The sequence below is a fragment of the Chlamydotis macqueenii genome, chromosome 5, assembly GCF_036417535.1.
Source record: "Chlamydotis macqueenii isolate bChlMac1 chromosome 5, bChlMac1.mat, whole genome shotgun sequence".
In the NCBI taxonomy this organism is placed as follows: Eukaryota; Metazoa; Chordata; class Aves; order Otidiformes; family Otididae; genus Chlamydotis; species Chlamydotis macqueenii.
In genome coordinates this window covers 71,702,890-71,711,778 of record NC_141560.1, presented here as the reverse complement: position 1 = coordinate 71,711,778, position 8,889 = coordinate 71,702,890, and the positions used below count along the sequence as shown (strand labels likewise).

General features: G+C 63.1%; 1 pseudogene across 1 annotated transcript; it reads right to left on the bottom strand.

Moving 5' to 3' along the window:
• Window positions 1-2,729: 2,729 nt before the first annotated feature.
• Window positions 2,730-6,284, bottom strand: LOC147600692 (cytochrome P450 1B1 pseudogene; annotated as a pseudogene). Its single transcript, XR_015258682.1, has 2 exons — window positions 5,721-6,284; window positions 2,730-5,278 (listed from the first exon to the last, which is right to left on the bottom strand). The product of XR_015258682.1 is annotated as a cytochrome P450 1B1 pseudogene (transcript).
• Between the last annotated feature and the right edge of the window lie 2,605 nt (window positions 6,285-8,889).

Genomic DNA, 8,889 nt, shown 5'->3' with positions numbered 1-8,889 from the left:
AACGCAGACGAGGTCGGTTACGGAGTTGGTTTCCAGCAAAGAGCATACCAGAGCTGTGAGCACCTCTCCCTGTGCTGGGAAACTTGTGACTCAGAACTGGAGCAGAAATGTCAACACCGCTCCCTCCTCGGGACGGGGCGGTCGTGCTGACTCCCGCTGATTTCTGCTAACCCCAATTTCTTTGGTTCAATGACACTTGGAACTCCCTGGAAATCCCCTGGCAAAATCCGACCTGCGCAGACCCTGCTCGCTCTGAGAGACAACCCGGAGCGGGAGGGCGGCACGCGATGGGCTTGCTGTCCCCTTTTTACAGCAGCTCTTGCTGCGTGACTGACCCTCCCGTTGCGGGGACGGCGCAGTCGCTGTTTTATTCGGAGTTATTTAGCGTGAGCCCAGCTGAGAGCCTCCTGAGTATGATAATGAATGAAAGGCTGGATTTTCTTCAGCAGAAAACATTGATAGAATTTAAATTTACGTGCGTTGACTTGGCGAATATTAGAGTATTGTATGCAAAGCGGATAGTAAAAGGAGAGGAAAAGCTGAGCTTAGGGAAATGTTTCACTGTGAGGGAACCCGAGGTCAGAAGAGGGGAGATGAGCAGGGAACGGTTACTGCTGGCTGTAGAGCTGCCGCGCTTCTGGCTTCGCACGTACAGGCATGAAAGTGTGACCGCAGTAGCTGCAGCAGCCAGGCACTCAGTTCTCTTCGTAAGAGAATTTAATTTTTGCTTTCTCCAAAGTAAAAATCTGAGAAGGGCTCTTCTCCCGAAGGCAGACGGGACAACACGGGATTGTCCTGTCCCTGGAGAGGTCTGGCGTCACAGATGGATCCCGTAACAAAGCCAGCTTCTCGCCCACCGCCCCGACGTCAGCTCGGCCGCGACGCGGACGCTGGAGGCCTTTTGGATCAGGTTTTAGCAACTGGGTTGTTTGTGAAAAGCAAAGAGGCCCCGAGATGTGCGCGGGCCGCCCGCGCGGGGTGGCTCAGATACCTGCAGTGAGCTGTTCTGCAGACTGATGAGGGACTGACGGCTGTTCCTCCCAGTGTGAGGCTCGACTGCTTGTGTGTCTCGTTTGGTGACAGCCAGCACGCGCCAGCATTCGGGTGGCGTGGGAGCCGCGCGGTGCCGGCCTGCGTGCAAAGACAGCGGTCGTCGCGGGCGAGGAGCGGGAATGCGCGTGGACAGCGGGGACTGTAAATACACAGCGCCTTTCCCAGCATCCCGCTGCCATAGTTAAAAAAAAAAATCATTTTTTCCTGGCAGCGGCTCGCCTTCAACATGAGAAATGAGGTGGTCAAAGTATTGCAAAAGCGCTCGAGTGCTGGACGCGGATTCCTCCCCCCGCCGCGGAAAGAAGCGCTGCGGTCGCCGCCACCCCTGCGCAGCAGCACTGCCGTGCCATCGCGCATGCGTGCACCCCAATCTTCACGGCTTGGGCTTGAAGAGCCCCAGATTTGAATGCCTTATGGGTGGGGTAGGAGCTGAGCTGCAGAGGCGAGCCGGCCCGAGAAGCGTGGCTCGGGAAGTGGGCGGGATGCTCCTGCGGCCGTTGAACTGCGTGGCAGCGCAAGGTGGCCTTGGACGTGTCCTTGTGCTCCAGGATGGCTTGGCGGGGCTGTTCCGTATTCATTCCTCCATTGTAGTCAAATAAATAACCAGGGCGGTCCCAGCGGGAAGGCTGCCCACCGGGCAAGGAGCGCCGGAGCCAGCAGTGCCAGCATCTCCGGAGGGTGCAGCTCTGGGGCAGGGGGGCTCCAGCCGGACCGCAGGAGCTGGAGGTCCCGTCAGGCAGCGTACGATGCCGCGGTAACGGCTCGTTTCTGTCTCGCCTTCCTCTGAAGCTCCTCGGGGTGGCCACGGGCCGACAGCTCCGAGGTTTGAGCTTGGCTGGCCGTTTGTCCCCCCTCTGGGGGCCACGTTACGCTGAAGACCCCCGATACACGGCCGGCGCCGCTGGCTTCCGTTGGACCTTGGAAACGACGACTGGGGTTTCTCTGCTTCGTGCTGGGCAGGGATGGATTTACTTTGTGCACGAGCAACTTGTCCCCAGGAACAGAGGGTGAGGGTCGCGCTGCCAGGCACCATTCAGGAGCTGAATTGGGGGGGGGGGGGGGAAGGTTGATTTTTGGAGACGGGCTGCGTCCCCTCTTGGCAAAGCAGCCCCGTGCACGCTGTCAGAGCCAACTTCTGGGTGCCCAAAGCTGCTTTCCGCTTCAGTCGCGGGCGTCGGGAGCAGAAACACCGTCCCTGGGCTGCTCTCCCCTGGGGAGGGGTCCCTGCATCCCACAAGCCACCAGCAGGGTCTGAGGGGAGGCGGGATGAGAAAGCCCCCCCAAAAATGCTGTCCACACCTGAATGGGAGCTGGGAGGCTTGCTCATGGGTTCGGACTGGGTTCATCCTCCCACCTCCCAGCAACTGGTCCCTGAACTCTTCTCAGGCTCCATCAACGGGACCCCCCCAGCCCCCTCAGCTCCTGCCCTTCCTTCACACTGGGTGGGCTGCGCATTCCCACCCCCTCCCCAACCTCCGCCAGCCTTCAGCTGCGGCAGTGAGGCAAACGGCTCCCAGCCGCACGCTGGGCAAAGGGGGAGCCCGGTCCTTGCAGGGGGGTCCCTGGGGGTGGTCACCTCTCCTGTGGGGGGAGAGCTCAGGGGGACACAGGACAGGGGCTCGGGCGTGAAGGACGCTTCCAGCCGCCGCCTCCCGGAGAAAACGAGCGGAGCCAGATCCTACGGCAAAGGCGTTTATTGCTGCGGCGCCGCGCCGCCCTTCACCCTACGGAGAAGATCCACCTGCGGGCACAGCCGCATCCGGCCCCCGCGCCCCGGAACCGCCAGCACCGAGCCAAGGGGACGCGGCACCGCTGGGACCCCCACCCGCCCCGGCTGCCGCTCAGGGCTGGATGAGCGCGGGCTGCCGCTGCCGCGCGGTGACGGTGAAGGGCCGTGGCTTCAGCGCCAGCCCGTGGACGCAGTCCATGGAGAGGTGCTCCGCCGGGTCGGCGTGGAAGGAGCACTGGTGGAGGAGGATGGCGGTGAAGAGGAAGAGCTGGAGCTTGGAGAGCTGGTCGCCGATGCAGCGCCGCTGCCCGACTGAAAAGATCATGATGCTGCCGGCCCGGTCGCGGTCCAGGCGCTGCTGCGCGTCCAAGAAGCGCGTGGGGTCAAAGCGCTGGGGGTCGGGCCACTTGCCGCTGTCGTGGTTGACCGACCACTGGTTGATGAAGACCACGGTGCCCTTGGGGATGTGGAAGCCCTCCAGCTCCACGTCGTCCGTGGTAGCGTGCGGGATGGTGATGGGCACGAAGCTGCTGTAGCGCAGCGTCTCATAGATGAAGGCCTCCAGGAGGGGCAGCTGGGGCCGGTCCTCGGCCGTGGGCAGCCGGGAGCGTCCCACCACGCGGTCCAGCTCGGCCTGGAGGTCCCGCTGGAGCCGCGGGTGCTTCAGCAGCAGCAGGAAGATCCACGAGAGCGCCGTGGACGTGGTGTCCTGCCCCGCGCCGAAGATGTCGGTCATGGCACCCTCCACGTCCTCGGGTCCCAGCCCCTCGGGGGGGCTGTCGCCGCGCTCCACGGCAGCAATCATGACGTCGCTGACATCACGGAGGGCACGTGGATCAAAAGTCTGGCGGTGCTGCGCCACCTTGGCGCGCACGAAGGCATGCAGCTCCCAGTTGAGGGCTTGGAAGTCACGGAAGACACGGCGCACGGGGTTGGGGAAGCGCAGGAGCCAGGGCAGCACGTCCACCATGCTGCCTGCCCCCACCGTCTGCCCGAAGCGGTCGTTACGGCCCAGCAGCGCCGTGAACTCGCTGTCGGCGTGGCCGTAGCGGCGGCCGAAGCAGAGGGCGCAAATGACGTTGGCGCTGGCCACCACCAAGAGCGGGGAGGGCTCGAAGTAGGCGCCGTCCCGGCTGCGCCGCAGGAAGAGCCGGACGAGTTCCCCCGCCTCGGCCGCCACGTGCCGCTCCACCTCGGCCGCCGTTGAGCGGGTGCGCAGGGCGGCGTGGGCCAGGCGCCGGCGAGCCCTCCACTGGGGCGAGCAGGACCCGAAAGCCACGCTGCGCCCGCCGGACACCAGCTCAAAGGACGGGAAATCGGGGCGGCCGGCGAACTGGGCGCCCAGGCCCACCAAGGCCCGCCGGATGGCCGCCTCGCCGTTGAGCACCACCACGCGCCGGCGCCCCAGCCGCAGCTGGAAGACGGCCCCGTAGCGGCGCGCCAGCCGCCCGAACGCCAAGTGGGGCAGGCGGCCCAGCTGCAGCGCGTTGCCCACCAAGGGCCACGCGAAGGGTCCCGGGGGGCTCCGCTTCCCCGAAAGCCCCCGCTTGGACCCGTCGCGGTGGCGGGCGCGGGCCAGCAGCAGGAGGGTGCCGAGCAGGGGGGCGCCGAGCAGGAGGGCGCCGAGCAGGGAGGGAGCGGACAGGGGGGCGCCGGGCAGCGCCGGCCCCACGCTCGCCCCGTCGGGGCTCCGCGCCGCACTCATGTCCGCGGCCGCTCTGCCCGGGGCCGCCGCTCGGAGCTGCTTTATAACGGGAGCCGGGCGGGGGGACGAGCCTCTCCCCTCCCCCGGAGCGGCCCCGGCCCCTCCAGCTCCGGAGGGGGACGGGCAGGGCCCGCCCGGTGCTGGGGTGGGGGCGGACCCGACGGGGCGCACGGAGCCGAGCGGAGAAAGGGGCGAGGAGAAGGGGAGAATTTGGGAAAGGCGAGGGGTGTGCGGGGCTTCCAGCTCCGCTGTGACAAGGGAGAGGTCATCGGCAGCCGGAATGTATCGGGGGGACGGCGTTTGGAAAATGTTCAGTGACCTATTCCCCCAAAAATACACCCAGAGCTGCCACCCCCCAGACCCAGCCGGGCCAAGCAGGCGATGCTCAGTCCGTCGCCCCACCGCGCTCCTTCCCCGCACCCCCTTTCCCACAGGGGCCCCTCGACGCCGGCGCCTCTGCATCGCCTGGCTCCGCGCGGCGCCCCGGCCACGGAACCGGGGCTGTGAGGGGATTTTGTGACCCCGGCGCTGGACACCGACGGATCCTGGCCCTGGTCCCCCGGCGCAGAGGTGAGGCTGCAGGTACCGGCCGGGACGGGGTGCGGGGATGCGCGGGTGCGGGTCAGGGTGGCTGCATTACTGGGGCCGCCCGAAATCGCCCGGCACCCACCTGGAGAGCTGGCAGGAGGTGCCGAGCGGCGATACGGAGGGGTCTTGGCTTTGCTGTTGGGAGAGGCGACGTTTCCCTCGTGCATCTGCCTTGGCGTGCGCTCAGCGCAGCCCCCGGGGTGCTGGAGAAGAGGGGGCCCCCAGCCAAGCGGGAAGAAGCGGGGAGCTGCAGGGGTCTCTGGGTGCCGTCGCATGGGGCCGCAGCGCCTTCCTGCCAAGGGTCTCCCCCCTCAGACTGCTGAACAAAGGCGGTGGTGGGAGTGAAAAAAAAGAGAGCGGCTCCGGGGGCGGCTGGCGGTGGTGGGGCTGCCCCCTCCCCCAGCTGAGTTAACGGGGGGCCGGCGAGGAGCGGCCCTGGGTTTGATGCCGACAAGGTGCCGTCGTGGTCCCGTGCAGCAAGCGCGGATCCCACGCAGGTACGCCAGTGCGTGGCCATGGAGGTGTGACCCGCTCGCCCTCCCGCGGGACCCCTGCGGCCCCAGCCCGCGGCCCCGTGCTGTCCCGGGCCGGCCGGAGCACAGAGGAGCGCGCCTGCCCGTGCCGCGACGGCCTTTTGGCCCTTACTGCGGCGTCAGGACGGCGCAGCGGTGCGCTCGTCGCTCCAGGAGGCATTGTCGGAATTGCTGCGTTTTCCCGTGCCAGCTGGGATTTCTGTAGGCTGCGGGAGAGCCTGGCGCTGGGGACGAGGCGTTTTCCTGGCAGATCCCGTGGGAATGGCAGCGCACGCAAGCTGAAAGGCGTTGGCACGGGGTGAGGTGCGCGGCAGCGCAGCCGAAGCGGCTGTGACCCTACGGAGCATCCCGAGGACCGGCACCTGGGCTTCGTCCCGGCAGCGAAATTTCCCACGGCCTCGCGCTGTCCCGTGTCGTAACGTTACGGCTGCCGTCGCGCCTCCTGCCAGGTCCGTTCCGCAGGAGTTAAAGCTCACGGCACACGAGGTTTCTGCGGGGCCGAGGGAGCCGACTGCAAGGGAGAAACCTTCCCAGGGAAAAAGAAAAAAATTAATAATTATTTCCTCACGGTCGCGGGCGTGCAGCACAGCAGCGCTGGGCGGCGGAGGTGCTGGGCGGTTCCTTGCGGCGCTGGCTGGATGCTCCGGGGACGGCTGAGGGGCCCCGGTGTGGGGAAGGCTTCACATCGTGTGGCATTTGAATGTGTATTTAAAATGTATTTCTGTAGATCAGTCCTCGTGCAGGTGAGCAGCAGTTACTCTGGCAGTGTTTATGAGGTAACTAACTCTATGCAGCCATATACAGAGACACATGCATAGCTATTTACATACACAGCGCGCTGTACATAGAGATATTTTCCCGGCTGAGCAGCGGGGGACCCTTCGTGGCGCGGGCTCCACGCAGCCCCTGCCCGCCTGCGGGGTTGCTGATCGAGAAATGTGTAACCGCAGCCCGCTGGAAACGCACACGGCCGGGTCACTGTAAACACACACACACACAAGTACAAAACATACACACACACACACACGAAACACACGAGCAGACACACGTACAACCCGCAAATGTAAATAAGTAATAAAATAAACGGGCGGCTGCTGGGGCGGCTCGGGAGGGACCGCCCTGCCGTGCCCTCGGCTGCGCTCGGCGCTCTCTTCCTCTCCGGAGGAAATCAAAAAAGTGCCGATGTGGCGTGGGGTGTGGCGGGTTTTGTTTGTTTGTTTGTTTGCTTGTTTGTTTTGTTTTAACCTTCAGCACATCCTGACCCGGAGGTCTTCACTTGGAACGGCCGGTGACAAGCAGGAGAATAGGGATAATAATTTCATTAATTATTAATGTGGGAGTATGGGTGACAGTAATCATCACCTCCAATGCTCTTGGTTCTTTAAAACGTGTTTGTTTATTTTGTTTTATATTTTGTTTAACGGACAGAAAACAGGCGCCACTCGTCGCACGGAGCACCGGAGCCGATGCCGGCTGAGGGCCAGCGCTGCAGAGCACTGAGCTTTGGACTGGGAACAAGATAAATAAAGAAACGAAGAGAGGGGATGGTGAGGAAATCAACCAACGACGAAAAACAAGAACAAAAAAAAAAACAACAAACCCCCAAGCTGAACTGAGCCCCTTGGGCTGACGGCCACCTACGGACCCTGAGCAGAAACGCCAGTGCAGATGAAATGCATGCCTGAAAAACACGGCGGCAGCTGGGAGGAGAGGGCTGCTGCTTTAAATTAAAAACACGTTTGGAAAAAGAAATCTGCTGTAGCATCTCCTTTCCCCTCCTTGCCTGGCTGACGTGGTGCCTGGGCTGATTTACGCGGCGGCGAGGGGCTTTCGGCCTCAGACACAACCAGGAGGTGGGGGGTAAAAGCCACCCCCCAAACACCTCTCCGGGGCAGGGACCGCCGCGACGCTCCCCCCTGGTTCTGGGGCTCTGGTCCCTGCGCCAGGCTTTCCCGCGCCAGCTGGGGCCGGACGGGAACGGGTGCTGGAGCAGCTCTGCGCCTCGGCAGCCCTCCGCCGGCAGCCGCAGGCTTCCCGGGAGATAGTTTGCTTTTCTGTAGCTTCGTAAACCGGCCCTCCGAGCCCCGCACGAATGCTGCCGGATTCAAAGCCATTCAAGGAGTTTTTGCGTGAGAGCATCCCCCCGCCGCCACCTCGCCCGGCTGGGAGAGGCGATGGAGCCACACCTGCGGCGGCCCGGTCCTTTTGCCCCGCTCTCCGTTCAATTCACACTCACGAGTTTCGGGCATTGGCTGAGCTCCCTGGTATTTTTCCCCTCGCAGCCGGGAATACAAACTGCCCTCCTCGTCGCTTCGCTGGCAGGCTTCGCCCGGCGCGTCCCGTGGGGTGCTGGCCGTTCTCGCGCCGGCGGCTCTGAGCCCCCTTTCCCCCGCAGCAAAGAGCCACCTTCCCTGCAGAGCTTTTACCCCAGCAAAGCCTTTCCCTGGGGGCGGGGGTGAAGGTTTGCACACGATTGTACTTCTCTCTTTTTCTAGTAGATCCAGGTGTTTTTAAAATAGACAATGGCCTAGCAGTGGTTAAAGGATCAGATTTTACACACTATACGGACAACGAACCAAGTGCAGTCACCTTGTCTTACAAACAAGCCAAGGAAAAATAAAACTCCTCAGGATAAAAATAAGAAGCAGTGGAATACAACTTGTTTGATAAAAATGAAGGATTTACAGTGAAATTTGCAGTCTGGAGGTTTATTTTCTGTGTGAAGGCACAGCTCCCCGATTTCTGCCCCTCGCACCTCCCCAAAACCCCTTCACCACTCGAACCCCCTCCCGCTCCCGGCACGCCGAGGGGCTGCCGTTCTGCCCGGGAAGGATGAAAAGATGCCCTTTGATGAGATCTTTGGCTGCGCTGGCAGTTCCTGGTGAGACGTTCTACATATTCTGGATGCAACCTCACGCTGCAGCGTTCTCTCCATTTTATTTATTTTGTTTTCCTTCTTCCTTCGTTTGAAGGCTGACGGTTCCAGGTATTAAAGCCTCCTTTGTGGGAGGCTTAACCGCCGCTGCCGCGACTCATACGCGCTGCCGGCCAAGGTCAGCAGCACAAGGACAGGCTCAAGGACGCCTTTGTGGGGTTTCACTCGCTCAAGGGAAAACAGCTCTTCACCCTTCCGCCGCCGCGGCTGCATCTGGAAAATCTTGGCGTTGCTTCCGACGCCGGGCGGCTGGGAAAGCTTCGCTGAGTGCAGAGCCAGCCCTCTGCCCGCAGAGGATGCACGGAGCTACGAGATGCGGCTGCTCCCTCCTGAGAGGACACGGGAA